The 14,985-nt window shown below is 51.2% G+C and overlaps 1 pseudogene; it reads right to left on the reverse strand.

The window, feature by feature from the left end:
- Nucleotides 1–9,679: 9,679 nt before the first annotated feature.
- Nucleotides 9,680–11,272, reverse strand: LOC100357820 (three-prime repair exonuclease 1-like; annotated as a pseudogene).
- Nucleotides 11,273–14,985: the final 3,713 nt, after the last annotated feature.

The raw sequence follows: 14,985 nt of genomic DNA on the forward strand, positions 1-14,985 counted from the left end.
ATTTTAGTGGGTTCCTAAAGTGACTTCCGTGGCTTTCAGACATCCCTTCCCCCTTCCCCACTGCATCTCATCTACCAGGCAAGAATCTTGCCAAACACAAGTTGGAGTGACATTAGCTTCCTGCTGAGAAAGCCTCAAGGATCCCATAGGTCAATGTCTCCTCTTAGTCCATCAGCACGTGACGCTAACCAGACTTTCAGCTGGTTGGCTGTCTGATCAATGCAGCCAGCAGCAGCCCTGTAGAGGCAGATGGCTGGCACCCCGGCCTCAGCGACTGCGTGTACATCAGTCCTTCCCCCTCCCCAAAGCTGATCCAGCTTGGGACCTATGACAAAATTTTGGGTATAAATGAACTGAAAAATGATTGCAAACATAGGAGACTAATGGAAAACTGCCAAGGAGAGGGCTGCAGAAGCAACAGTTGTTGGAGTGATTTTCTGAAAACTAGCCCCTGTGGGCATCCCTAGGTGTGGCTGGAACCTGTATCCTCCCTGGGACAGTATCGTGTCCAGCAGCACACTGGCAGTTCTCAAAAGCCCTGTGTGTAAAACAAAGGAAGCCAAACCCTCTCCTAGCACTTAGCCTAGCTTCTTCCAGATATTTCCACCCTGGACCCTGACTTCCTGCCACACCCATCAGCCTGCCATGAAGAAGCATTTTGTAGGCAGCACTGGGAAACACGACGCTCAGTTGTTCTTTTCCTCACTGTGATCTACCCACAGATTTTTTTTGAAATTTCTTTGTTATTATTATTTATTTATTTGAAAGAATTACAGAGAGAGGGAGAGACAGAGAAAGCGAGATCTTCCTTCTGCTGGTTCACTCCCCAAGTGGCCACAATGGCCAGGGCTGAGCCAGGCCAGTGCTGAGAACCAGGAACTTCATTCAGGTCTCCCACGTGGGTCACAGGGACACAAGCACTTGAGCCATCTTCCGTTGCTTTTCCCAGGTGATTAACAGAGAGTTGGATCAGAAGTGGAGCAGCCAGGACTTGAACCAGCACCCTTTGCCAGCATCACAGGTGGTGACTTTCCCCACTATGCTATAATGCTGGCTCCAGGTTTTTAAAAATGTCAATCATACTTTAAATAGACACACAGAGGTAGAGTATTGGAAGCCGTCTTGGAAGAGTAGCTGTCTCCCAAGATTTTCTTTCTCTTTTCAGAGTAATAGTTTTTTAGCTAGGCACACTGCTGCCAAGGTCAAAGCGGGCTCTGCCCCACCTCCCTTTCAGTTGGGTGTGGCCATGTGATTTGGTGCTGGCCAATGAGACGAGAGAGAAGTAAAGGCTGTAGAGTCTGAGCTGTGCCCATGGCTGAGCTCTTCCCCTCTTCCTCATTGCTGCCTCTACTGCTCTGACGGGAGCGCGGAGAGGCAGGGGCGGGCAATATTGTGCCAAGCGACACTTGGGCAGGGCAGATGGAACGATGGCAACACCACGGCACGGAGACATTGTCCCAGCTTGGAGCTTCATAAGAGAAGAAAAGCAGTTTCTGTCTTGTGCAAGCCAGGACTATTCTCAGCCTCTGTCACATGGAACTGAACCCATACTCTCACGAGTACAGTCACCACTCGTGGTTTCAGCTGACCCGAGCAGCACCCCTGTCATTTGGGAAGTTCTTCCCCACTTTCTAACTGCGTAGTTCTGGGTGAGTTTGCAGGACCCCACTTCCCTAACCATGATGGTATTTCTGGGGATCCAAGTAGCCCAAGCAGGACTCGCCCTGGGATTTTTCTACCTAAAGCTGGCAGAGGAGCGTTGCCTTATGGGCAATGAGAGTTTCAGGACCTGAGCTTGGGAACCAGTGTCGTGGCATAGCAGGTTAAGCTGCTGACTGCGATGCTGGCATCCCATAGAGGAGTGTTGCCAGTTAGATTCCTGATTGTTCCTGCTAATGTGCCTGGGATGGTTCACGTGCTTGGCTCCCTGCCATTCAAGTGAGACACCAGGATGGAGTTCCTGGCTCGTGGCTGCAGCCTGTACCAGACCTGGCTGTTATAGTCATTTGGGGGAGTGACCCTGAAGATGGAAAATCTCTCTTTCTGTCTCTTCCTCTCTCTCTGATGCTCTGCCTTTCAAGTAAATAACTCTTTAAAAACAAAAACAAACTGAGTTTGAAGCTTCCTAAGGATCCTGTTACAGCCTCCTTGTGCGGGACTGAGAAACAGGGGCCAAGCGGCCAAGTAACCTAGATGCAGCCTCCGATGGAGGATTTCTGTGCAAGGGACCAAGGGAGGGCAGCTAGGGGAGACAGGGAAGGGGGACAGGGAGGAGGGGGCTGAGTGAGGGTGCATTTCAGGCAAGTTCCAGCCTCAGCCAGTGCCTGGAGGAGCTGTGCAATGCCAGTTAAATCTCAAGTTTACGCTGCCTTGAGGCGAGAGAGCCAGACTTCCTTCTCCACAGGCAGGGTAGAGTCTCAGTGCTCACACAACCTCCAAGAAGGCCTCCCTGAAGTCACAGGTGCAGCAAAGAATGGGGAAGCCTGAGGCTGGGACACACAAAGCCAGCCTGGGATAGCAGCGGCCCTGACAGTAGCTGCTGCACACACACAGCCGCAGAGAGTCCCACAAGGTTCTCCTGGCTTCCTGGCCCAGGGTTGGCTTGGCTGGCTCACGCTGCTGGAGCCTCCCTGTCTACTCTGGCCCAGTGCCGTAGGCTGGGCCTCCAGGGTGTGGTCAGTGTACTGCTGGAGGGGCAAGGCTGGAGCCAAGGTCAGCCTGAGGCCTGGCACCACTGACTGTGCTAGGGAGGCAGCCCAGGGCCTGGATGAAGAGCAGTCATACAGAGCCCAGGCAAGCCCACTGCCAGCTAGAGACCGGGGGTCAAGCAGCCCAAGGTCCAGTCTGAGGCTGGGGGTGGTGAGGGTAGGCTCTGGAGAAAGGCTTGCTCTGTCTCCACTCACTCCTGGACTGCCCACCTTGGAAAGCATCAGAACAGGGGCCAGCCTCATGGTGTAGCTGGTTAAGCCTCTGCCTGTGACATGGGCATCCCGTATCATTCCATATCAGAGCACTAGTTCAGGTCCCATTGCTCCATTTCCAATCCAGCTCCCTGATAATGCTCCTGGGAAGGCGGTGGATGGTGACCCAAGTGCTTGGGCCGCTGTACCCATGTGGGAGACCCGGATGGAGCTCCAAGCTCTTGGCTTCAATTTTTCCAAGCTCTGTCTGTTATGGCCATCTGGAGAGTGAATCAGCAGATGAAAGACTGATCTCTCTCTCTCTCCATGTAACCACCTTTCAAATAAATAAATTAATAAATCTTTGTAAAAAGGGCGGGGTGGGGGGGCTGCTGCTGTGGCATAGTGGGCTAAGCCTCTGCCGGCAGTGCTGGAATCCTAATTGGGTGATGGTTCATATCCCAGCTGCTCCTCTTCCAATCCAGCTCTCTGCTATGGCCTGGAAAAGCAGTAGAAGATGGCCCAAGTCCTTGGGTCCCTGCACCCACATGGGAGACCTGGAAGAAGCTCCTGGCTCCTGGCTTCAGAGCAGCCCAGCTCCAGCTGTTGCAGCCATGAGGGGAGTGAACCAGTGCATGGAAGACCTTTCTCTCTCTCTCTTTCTCTTTCTCTCTGTTTCTGCCTATGTAACTCTGCTTTCCAAATAAGTAAATAAATCTTTAAAAAAAATAAAAAGAGAACATGCTACCCCAAAATATGCTACGTTGGCGTGAGGATTATTTTGAGGTGATGGCAATGAGGAAAGAGCAGGCCCAGGAGGAACTTTGTGCCATCCTCATTTCTGACTCAGAGCAGAGCAAAGACTTCCCTTTGGAAGGGTGTCTCCCTCCCCCAGCCAGGAACAGGAGAATGACTCTCAATCACTATTATACTGGAGACGGCATCACGATGAGTCTGCAAAAACAAGCTTACTAAATAACCCCTACCCACTGTTAGTTCCTGCCTTATATTTATGTACCCACAATGCATAGCCCCTAGGAATCCAAACCCCCATTCCTGTGTCTAGTCACTTCTCCACAACTGATCACCGTTTGTTAAAATGATAGGTAAGCTCATAAACATTTCTGTAGGTCTTCGCTTCTTTACTGAAGTCCCTGTGTATGTACAAAATACATATTTTCTCCTATGAATCTGTCATTTGACAGCTGAATTCACAGGCCGCAGCTGTGGAACCTGAGAGAGTAGAGGAAACGTTTTGCCCCCTTACACCCTTGATACCACACTTTTCTGCCTTCCATGAGAACATCCTTCCTGGCCTGCGGCGGGTGCTTCTTGCACAATGCCTGTCGCTTACGTCTTTGTGTGGATGTTTGGCAACAACTCCCTCCAGGCAGAGCCCTTGCCCCCAGCCTGTTCTGGCACCAGCTTTCATAGCAGATTCCTGGTAACACTCTTAGTGGGTTCTATGGAAGCTGTGTCTGACTAGCTCTGTGCACTCATCTCCTTTCTAGCTGTGCTGCGATGGTCGCACCGGCAGCCCTCAGGAGACTGCCGTGGGGCACAGAAGCCCCAGTGACAATTTAGCAATCTGGAAGTGATGGGCCATGTTAAGCTTCCCCTCCCCCATGGCCAGTGGCTGGAGACCAGTGTGGAGGTGTAACAGCGCCACCCCTTCACTGGCATAATTCACACCCTGGTCACTTAATTCCCTTCTGGTTTCTCCTGGAAGAACCACTTTATTTATTTATTTATTTATTTATTTATTTATTTATTAAATTTTTATTTGACAGATAGAGTTAGACAGTGAGAGAGAAAGACAGAGAGAAAGGTCTTCCTTCCTTTGGTTCACCCCCTAAATGGTCGCTACGGCTGGCACTGTGCTGATCCGAAGCCAGGTGCTTCCTCCTGGTCTCCCACACGGGTGCAGGGGCCCAAGCACTTGGGCCATCCTCCACTACCCTCCTGGGCCACAGCAGAGAGCTGGACCAGAAGAGGGGCAACCGGGACTAGAACCTGGCACCCATATGGGATGCTGGTGCCACAGGCAGAGGATTAACCAAGTGAGCCACGGTGCCGGCCCCAGAAGAACCACTTTAACAAACACTTGGACCTGAATGTTTGATGCAGAGACAACCTAATCCACACCCCAAGGTTCATCCTGAGCACTGCGTGGTTGACATAATACACAAGTACACAGCAATGGTGCTCTCTGTGCTGGCATCACATTCAGTTTTCCCTGGCTAATGCGTGGCTCTTCCATTCTCAGCTATGCACCGGGACTCTCCTTGGTTTAAGACATGCTGGCCATTCCTCTGGCTGTCATGGGCAGGACACCCAGACAGAGACCTAAGAGGCACTGGAATGGGTTTCCAAGAAAGAAGAACCGCTCTCCTGGAAGCTTCAGGAAGGGAAGCTTGTGAATGAGGAAGGACACAGCCAATAATGACTGGGGCTGCTCCCAGCCTGCCTGAGAAAGGAGAAGGCATGGGAGATGGTGCTAAGACTGGAAGAGAGAAACTGGGTCTGCCCACTTTATCCAGGCCCTGGAGAGAGTGTTCTTTTGGTACAGGAGTCCCTCAGTTTTTTCTTACTATTTACTATATTGAGTTGGATTTTTTTTAAACTTGTACTCTTAAAAACCTAGAGAAGGTACAGTGAAAATAGGAATTTGTCAGGTCCAGTATAATCTTTTTAAAAAATATTTTATTGGGACCAGCACTGTGGCATAGCAGGTAAAGCTGCTGCCTGTTGTGCCGGCATCCCATATGGGTGTCAGTTCAAGACCCGGCTGCTCCACCTCTGATTCAGCTCTCTGCTGTGGCCTGGGAAAGCAGTAGAAGATGCTTCAAGTGCTTGGGCCCCTGCACCCACGTGGAAGACCTGTGTCGCTCCCCCTCTTCGTGGAGGAACGACACAGGACCCTGCGCTGTTCTTTCGTCTGCTCGGCCCTCCCCGGGTTTGCTGCTGGTTCTTCCCGGGTTGGCTACTATCCCTTCCACCTCCGTGGAAGGGCAGTTCCCCCTGGCCACATTCCCCACTTCCGCAGGGGAGCGGCACTCCGCCGGCCGGGTCTCTCGGGGGCTGCACAGGTGTTCCTTCAGCTAGATGTTCCCCTTAGATGTTCCTCGTGCATGCCGTCTCTCTCCTCCTTTATAGTCCTCCTCCGCCAATCCTAACTCGGCTGCCCACACGCCGAGTACGCTGCTCTCCAATCAGGAGCAAGTCCTACAGTTTCTTGGTTGAACTGGAGGCAGCTGTGCGGAAGCTGTTTACTTCTCTCCCAATGCCATATTGTGGGAGAGCAGATGCATAGAATAAGTCTTAATTCCAGTAACTCAGTCTAGTCCGGTTTGCTCCCCACAACCTGGAAGAAGCTCCTGGCTCCTGGCTTCAGATCAGCTCAGATTCAGCCAGTTGAGGCCATTTGGGGGTAGAATCATCAGACAGAAGACCTCTCTCTCTTTGCTGCTGTTTCTGCCTCTCTGTAACTCTACTTTTCAAGTAAATAAATACATCTTTAAAAAAAGAAATATGAAAAAAAGTTTTTTTAAAAAAGATTTTATTTTAAAGGTAGGATGATGGAGAGACTGAGGGAGAGGAAGAGAGAGAAAGAGCGAGCGAGCGAGCTTCCATCCACTGGTTCACCTCCCAAATAGTTGTAAATAGCTGGGGCTAGGCCAAGCTGAAGCCAGAAGCTGGATCTCCATCTGGGTCTCCCACATGGATGCAGGGGCCCAGGTGCTTGGGCAATCCTCCACTGCTTTTCCAGGAGCATTAGCAGGGAGCTGGATTTGAAGTAGAGCAGCCAGGACTTGAACTGGCGCTCTGATATGGGATACCAGTGCTGTAAGCAATGGTTTAACCCTCTGTGCCATGCCAGTCACTCCAGAGTAACTTTATAGGACCACCATTGTGATGTTACATGGTACATAACTGTACCATGCTGGATGATGATAAGTATTAAGAACAGAAATCAATTAGGACCAGGGATAAGGAGCACAGGGGATGGAGGTCTATCCTCAATGAGAAGGTGAGACAGTGCCATTGAGAAATGATTCATGAATGAGCTACACGTTACCCTCATTGCCCTGTGAAAGTACACGCAGAGGCGGAGGAGTGAAGGAGCTGACCCAGGAACAAGTGGGGATGTGGACATGCCAGTTACACATAGCTGGGGCCATAGTTGTGGGTGTGTGGCCTGTGCAACTGCACAGGGACCCCACACTTAGCAGGATGCTATGGTTGGCTTAATGCTCTGTTGATGCCATCCTGAATTTTTTTATTATTTTTTTCCACAAGGGACCTTGTACTTTCATTTTGCACTGGGTCCCACAAATTACATGGCTAGTCCTGCACACAGCACTTTGTCTTTTTTTTTTTTTTAAAGGATTTATTTATTTATTTGAGAGGCAGAGTTACAAACTGGGGGCGGGGGGGGGGGTCTTCCATCCACTGGTTCACTCCCCAAATGTCTGCAACAGCCAGAGTTGTGCCAATCCGAAGCCGGAGCCAGAATCTTTTTCCAGGTCTCCCACATGGGTGCAGGGGCCAAAGCGCCTGGGCCATCTTCTACTGCTTTCCCAGGTCACAGCAGAGAGCTGGATTGGAAATGAGCAGCCAGGACTAGAACCGTCACCCATGTGGGATGCCAGTGCTGCAGGTGGAGGCTTAGCCCGCTATACCACAGCGCTGGTCCCCACTTTGTCCTTTTGGATGAGTGTGGTGGAATGAGAAGGCCTTGCCAAGATGGCCACTGGCAAGCGACTGTCAGTTACTCAGGAATGGCTTCGGAACCCACCTGGCAAAGGAGCCTGCCTGGCAACAGGCAGTGATTGGTTAGGGCATAAACTGCCTTGACCAGATTGGCTGCCTCGGCTATATAAGCTGCTGTACCAACTGAAATAAACAAGTCTGCAAGCTGCTCGCCTCTATCCTGCTTTCATCCGACTCCCGGTGTCTGTGTCGTGACTCCACACCTCTTGCTCCCACCACGCTTCTCCTCTCAGAACGAATCCACAGCAACAGATGAGCAGTGCCTTCTCCCCTAGCATCCTCTCTGGAAGCACAGATACTCCTGGCAAGCACTAATGATCCACGTTTCTAAGGCATCAGTGTGACCTGCTTCTCCCTGACAGGAGTGAAATAAGCCATAGAGGCTGTCAGGTGTGTGAAAGAAACCCCTAAGCCACGGGCTTTAACACTCCAAAGCTTGGCTTCTCTCTCACACTCTCTGTTGACCATGGCCAGCAGGGTCTCCACTGTTAGGCACCGTCACACCATCACTCCAGGATCCCAGCTGAGGGAGACTGAAAGCAAAGGACATTGTGCCCCGGTCCTTACAGCTTAGAAGTGCCACACAGGGGCTGCAGGCGGTGGTGTAGCAGGTAAAGCCACCACCTGCTGTGCTGGCATCCCATATGGGCGCAGGTTCAAGACCCAGCTGCTCCACTTCCGATGCAGCTCTCTGCCCATGGCCTGGGAAAGCAGTAGAAGATGGCCCAAGTCCTTGGGCCCCTGCACCCACGTGGGATACCAAGAAGAAGCTCCTGGCTCCTGGCTTCGGATCGGCACAGCTCTGGCCATTGTGGCCAACTGGGGAGTGAACCAATGGATGGAGGACCTCTCTCTCTCTCTCTCTCTCTCTCTCTCTCTCTCTGCTTTTCCTTCCCTCTGTTTAACTCTTTCAAGTAAAAATAAATAAATCTTTTTTTTTTTTTTTTGACAGGCAGAGTGAATAGTGAGAGAGAGAGACAGAGAGAAAGGTCTTCCTTTGCCGTTGGTTCACCCTCCAATGGCCGCCATGGCTGGCGCGCTGTGGCCGGCGCACTGCGCTGATCCGAAGGCAGGAGCCAGGTGCCTCTCCTGGTCTCCCATGGGGTGCAGGGCCCAAGTACTCGGGCCATCTTCCACTGCCTTCCCGGGCCACAGCAGAGAGCTGGCCTGGAAAAGGGGCAACTGGGACAGAATCCGGCGCCCCGACCGGGACTAGAACCTGGGGTGCCAGTGCCGCAAGGTGGAGGATTAGCCTAGTGAGCCGCGGTGCCGGCCTAAAAATAAGTAAATCTTAAAAAAAAAAAAAAAAAAAAAAGAAGTGGGCCGGCAGAGCGCTGACCGCGGCGGCCATTGGAGCGTGAACCAACAGCAAAAAGGAAGACCTTTCTCTCCTCTCTCTCTCACTGTCCATTCTGCCTGTCAAAAAAAAAAAAAAAAAAAAAAAAAAAAAGTGCCACACAGCACTTGAACTCACATTTCACTGGCAAATGCAGGTCACACGCTGACATCCAGCTTTAAGGGACAAGAAAGGACAATCCAAACATGAGCCCAGGAGAACTGGGCACACTTGCTAACCAGTCATTTCCAACACCATTTGTTAAACAATTGGTTCCCTTGCTAATGATTTTAATTGCCCACTAATCAAATGCTAAATTTATACTGATATTTGAGCCTCTTTTTGGATACTCTATTTCATTCATTTTCCTTTCATTTTTATGCAGAATTATCCTGTTTTAATGCTTGTAGCTTTATAATGCTACCTCATATTCAAGAGGGTAAATGTTCCCTTGAGAATTTCCTATCAAATTTTTTCTGGCTATTATCCTATCATTAATTACTAGGTAGATTTCAGAATCACTCTCAATCATTTCTACTCCACCTATGAGATTTTCTAATTTTAAAAAAGATTTATTTGAAGCATAGAGCATAAGAGAGAGAGAGAGAGAGAGAGAGAGAGAGAGAGACCTCCCATCCACTGGTCCATTCCCCAAATGCCTGCAACAGCCAAGGCTGGGCCAAGCTTCAGTCAGGAGCCAGGAGCTCCATCTGGGTTTCTCACATAGGTGCAGGGGCACAAGCACTTGGGTCATCATTCACTAGCTTCCCAAGCATATTAGCTGGATTGGAAGCAGAGTAGCCAGGACTTGAACTGGCATTCTGCTATGGGGATGTGGTACGCCAGAATGGCAAGCAGTGAGTTAACCCACCGTGTCCCATGCTGACACCCTCCTATGTGATTTGTGAATGGAATTGCATTTGTAGATAGACTTATATTTCTTTCCTTTTTTTTTTTTTTTCAGTGGTGGGATGGAGTGGTCTTTATTGGGTTTTCCTTGGCCTACTGCCCTGGTGTGGCCAGGGATAGTCCATACAGTGTGGCTACTGCCAAGGTCAAGAAAGCCAGCAGGCCCAGTGGGGCCAGCAGCTCCCCCCTGGGCAGGGCTCCAGGGTCCTTCGTCGTGGGAAGTGTCTTGGGTCTCCGGCTCTTCCCCTGGCTTGGACTGGCATTCTTGGCACTGCCTACGGGTGGGGTGGTTACCAAAGCAGATGGTCTTGGGCTGGTCCCAGTAGTGGCAGTGGCCCCATACACGGGCTTGATGGCACTGAAGGGGGTGGCGTGAGCATCTACCCAGTACAGCAGAGCCTATGGCCTCCACTGACAGATGCTGAGCAGGGCGAGGACGTCACCCTCGGCCGTGTGAGATTCCGGCGGCGCCTGCCCATACAGGCGGGTGTAGATGCTGCCCAGGCTGTAGCTCTTCCGTGGGCTGTGCTCCAAGGGGCTACTGCCTTGCTCCAGGGCCTTGAGCGCAGCCATGCTGTCCACACAGAAGGCACTGTCCAGAGCACTGGAGAGGCCCAGCGTAGCCAGCTCTGCCTGGAGCAGGGGAAAGTCGTAGCGGTCACCGTTGTGTGTCACGAGGCACCAGGGCACTGGCTGGCACTGCAAGAAGGCTAGGAGTAGGGTGACCAGGTTGTCGTCAAAGCGTTGACGCCTGTGTGCTACCAGCGCAGCGGGGCTCAGACCTGTGGTCTTGCTGGCTGCAGGGCCTTTTCTCGAGCTACACACAGGGAGAGCTTGTCCACCACACGAGGGGGCTGGGGCACTGCGGCAGGCGGCCCCTCAGAGGGAGGGGCGCTCTCCAGGGCACATCTGTGAACCGCCAGCAGGCACAGCTCCGTGATCTTGGGCTGGGAGAAGGGCAGTCCGGTGGCCTCCAGGTCCAAGAATATAAGGGCCTGCATAGGCCCCGGCGGTGGTGCCTGCGAGCTCATCGTGGGGTACCTGCTGTGGAGCATGTGGCAGGGGGTGAGTGCCTGCTAGAAAGATCTAAAGTGGGCAGAGAGCTGGGCAACACACCTCAGGCCTCCCCTGCGGCATCATGCAAGGTCCCTGAGCTCCAGCGCCCACTTTCCAGGCAGGAGGCAGGAGGCTGGAGGGTACAGTGGTTTCCTTACTGGGATGAGCACCCTGTCCCTTTGGACTTTGGGCCCCCCCAACCCCCAAGTGCCTACCTAGTCTGAGAGAGGGTCGCCCATGGCTTTCCTTCCCTTCCCTTGGGGCCCACACTTACCAAGGCAGCAGCAGCAGCAGCTGGGCACTCACCAGGTCTGGGCTGATGCTCCAGCAGTGGTGGGAAGTGAAACTCAATGCCTGACCCGCCCACAGCCCATGCCAGCAAGGCCCGCCCTGCTCGGCAGCCTGCCGGGCCTCTCCTGGCCCTCTCCTGCCAAGATCCATCCCTCCCCAGGCACCCCAAGGGCCTTCCGCAGGGCCTGTGGGCTGGCACTAGTGCACCAGGATCCTCACCCCAGCCGGAGTCCACCGGGAGGATAAGGGCAGCGGCAGCCAGGCTGGCTCCAGGTCTTACCCGCCGCCGCAGCCCCTGTCCCGGCCCCTTGCTGCCTATCCCTCAGCGTTGCCTTCCCAGGCCTTCGTGATGTAGACCTGAGCTAAGGGCACCCCCTTCCCCTTGCCACACAATGGTTTCTTCCCCTGGCCTCAGCCTAAAGCAATGACCAGACTTATATTTCTTTACAATATTGAGAGTTCTAGTTAATGATCTTTTAAAGCATGCCAGTAAGTTGTTGTGATTTTCTTCAACTATATTCAGTAACGTCCTATTAATTTGATCTCCAAGCAATTTGTTTTATAGCTGTTGTGAATGAGACTCTTATTTTATTATGCTTTAGTAAACATAAAGATAAATGTTTATCCATTTCTAAATGTTATTTTGTAGAAGTGCTCTTGGGGCCAGTGTTGCAATGCCGGTGTGGGGAGCAATCCGGACTGGACTGAGTTACTGGAATTAAGACTTATTCTATGCATCTGCTCTCCCACAATATGGTGCTGGGAGAGAAGTAAACAGCTTCCGCACAGCTGCCTCCAGTTCAGCTAATAAACTGTAGGACTTGCTCCTGATTGGAGAGCAGCGTACTCGGCGTGTGGGCAGCCGAGTTAGGATTGGCGGAGGAGGACTATAAAGGAGGAGAGAGACGGCATGCACCGGGAACATCTATGGGGAACATCTAAGGGAACCCGTGCAGCCCCCGAGAGAACCGGCCGGCGGTGTGCCGCTCCCCTGCGGAAGTGGGGAATGTGGCCAGGGGGAACTGCCCTTCCACGGAGGTGGAAGGGATAGTAGCCAACCCGGGAAGAACCAGCAGCAAACCCGGGGAGGGCCGAGCAGACGAAAGAACAGCGCAGGGTCCTGTGTCGTTCCTCCGCGAAGAGGGGGAGCGACATAATGGTGCCGTGACTCGGATATGAAGCCTACGCAGGGTTTAGTGTCGTTCCCCTATGAAGACGGGGAGCGACAGCCGGCATCCCATATGGGCGCTGGTTTGACTCCCAGCTGCTCCACTTCTGATCCAGCTCCCTGCTATTGCACCTGGGTCAGAAACAGAAGATGGTCCAAGTACTAGGGCTCCTGCCACCTACATGGGAGACCCGGATGGAGTTCCAGGCTCCCAGCTTTGGCTTGGCCCAGCCCTGGCCATTGAGATTTGGGGAGTGAACCAGGGTGGAAGATCTTCGACTCCCTCTCTCTGAAACTGCCTTTCAAGAAAATGTATCTTTTTAAAAAAGTAATCTTAATTTTGATAATCTTTGAAATCACCCATCCTACTAAATCTCTTATTAGTGCCAATAGCTTTAAAAAATATCTTGGTTTTTATAGTTGCAATCAATTTATTTGCAAATTATGATTACTTTTTTTGGTAACAAATTTTATACTTTTTACTTATGCAGCAACAGTGAAACCTGCTATGTTAACTGATGTAATTCTCATTTCCACTTTTTTCTGTGACCCCACGACTGCTTCTCTCCAGGCTGGCCGCAGCTGGGATGCTCTCTGTCTGCTTAGGGAAGGAATGACACAGCAGAACACAAGAGAAGGACGTCAAGGTCTTGAGAACGTTCCGTGTCTAGTCTTCATCAGATTCAGAACAGCAGATCAGGAAGCAACTGAGCCTCTATACAAGGTACTCAGTGTGGCCCTGGCCCACAGCTGGTCCATGGCACTGGTCCATGATGGATTAAGTAAAGATATCAAGGACACACACCTGGAGCTTTTACAGCAAGGTAATATTGCCACAATATTCAAGTGAATGGCTGGTGGACCCATCTAACTGAACAGTGTATAGACCCTAATTAATAATCCACAGCATTAGAAGTAAAACAAGAACTCTTTACTTAACACAGAATTATTCTTAGGTGTTTAAATCCGATTGAAAATTGATCCCTGTTAAAAATCAGGGTGGGAATAAGAGAGGGAGGAGGTGTACAGTTTGGCACATGTTCTCTTGGACTTACCCCTAAGGGTAAAGCTAGAAACATGCCATGGGACTCCATATCCCATTAAGTTGGCAGGTACCAATGCCATCTTACTAGTTAAAGTGATCAGTTTAAGTACATAACTGATATTAAAGATAGGATTAAGTGTCAAAGGAATCATATAAATAAGACCAAGTGTCTGCTAACAATAATATAATTAAAAAGGAGAATATGATCCAACATGAGAAACAAGATACACAGCAGACTCATAGAATGACAAATGCCCTACACAGCACTCTGGCCTCAGAATCAGCCCTTAAGGCATTCAGAGCCTTAAGTCCATGAGAGCATTTCAGGCATGGAAAGCCAAGACATTGTGGCAAAAAATGATCTACATGAAAGATCTCTGTGAGTGAGATCTCAGTGGAAGGAAGGGGCCATCAAAGAAGGAGGTATGAGAATTAACGGTAAAACTAGTCTTCAAACAGTACTTTATACTTTGTGTGACTGCAGGTGCAAACTGTTGAAATCTTAGTTTAGAGTCGATCTTCTGTATATAAAGATAATTCAAAATGAATCTTTTTTATTTTATTTATTTATTTTTTGACAGGCAGAGTGGACAGTGAGAGAGAGAGACAGAGAGAAAGGTCTTCCTTTTTCTGTTGGTTCACCCCCCAGTGGCCACTGCGGCCAGTGCACCGTGCTAATCCGAAGCCAGGAGCCAGGTGCCTCTCCTGGTCTCCTATGTGGGTGCAGGACCCAAGAACTTGGGCCATCCTCCACTGCACTCCCAGGCCACAGCAAAGAGCTGGACTGGAAGAGGGGCAACCGGGACAGAATCCAGTGCCCCGACCGGGACTAGAACCCTGGGGTGCGGCGCCGCGGGCGGAGGATTAGCCTATTGAGCTGCAGTGCTGACCTAAAAACGAATCTTAATGAAGAATGGGATGCGAGAGGGAGTAGGAGGTGGGATGGTTTTGGGGTGGAAGGGCGGGTATGGGGGGAAGAACTGTTATAATTAAAAGTTGTATTTATGAAATTTATATTTATCAAATAAAAATTTTCTATAAAAAAAAAGAAGTAAAACAAGACTGGCTGCTAAATGCTTCTTTAGACTAGAACTGTCTAGATTTAGAGAAAAGAGGAGAGTTAGAAGCAAGTGAGTTGGGCCGGCGCCGCGGCTTGCTAGGCTAATCCTCCGCCTAGCGGCGCCGGCACACCGGGTTCTAGTCCCGGTCGGGGCGCCGGATTCGGTCCCAGTTGCCCCTCTTCCAGGCCAGCCCTCTGCTGTGGCCAGGGAGTGCAGTGGAGGATGGCCCAGGTGCTTGGGCCCTGCACCCCAAGGGAGACCAGGAGAAGCACCTGGCTCCTGGCTCCTGCCATCGGATCAGCGCGGTGCGCCGGCCGCAGCGCGCCGGCCGCGGCGGCCATTGGAGGGTGAACCAACAGCAAAGGAAGACCTTTCTCTCTGTCTCTCTCTCTCACTGTCCACTCTGCCTGTCAGAAAAAAAAAAAAAAAAAAAAAAAAAAAAAAAG

This window comes from Oryctolagus cuniculus, chromosome 11 (genome assembly GCF_964237555.1).
Source record: "Oryctolagus cuniculus chromosome 11, mOryCun1.1, whole genome shotgun sequence".
NCBI lineage: Eukaryota > Metazoa > Chordata > Mammalia > Lagomorpha > Leporidae > Oryctolagus > Oryctolagus cuniculus.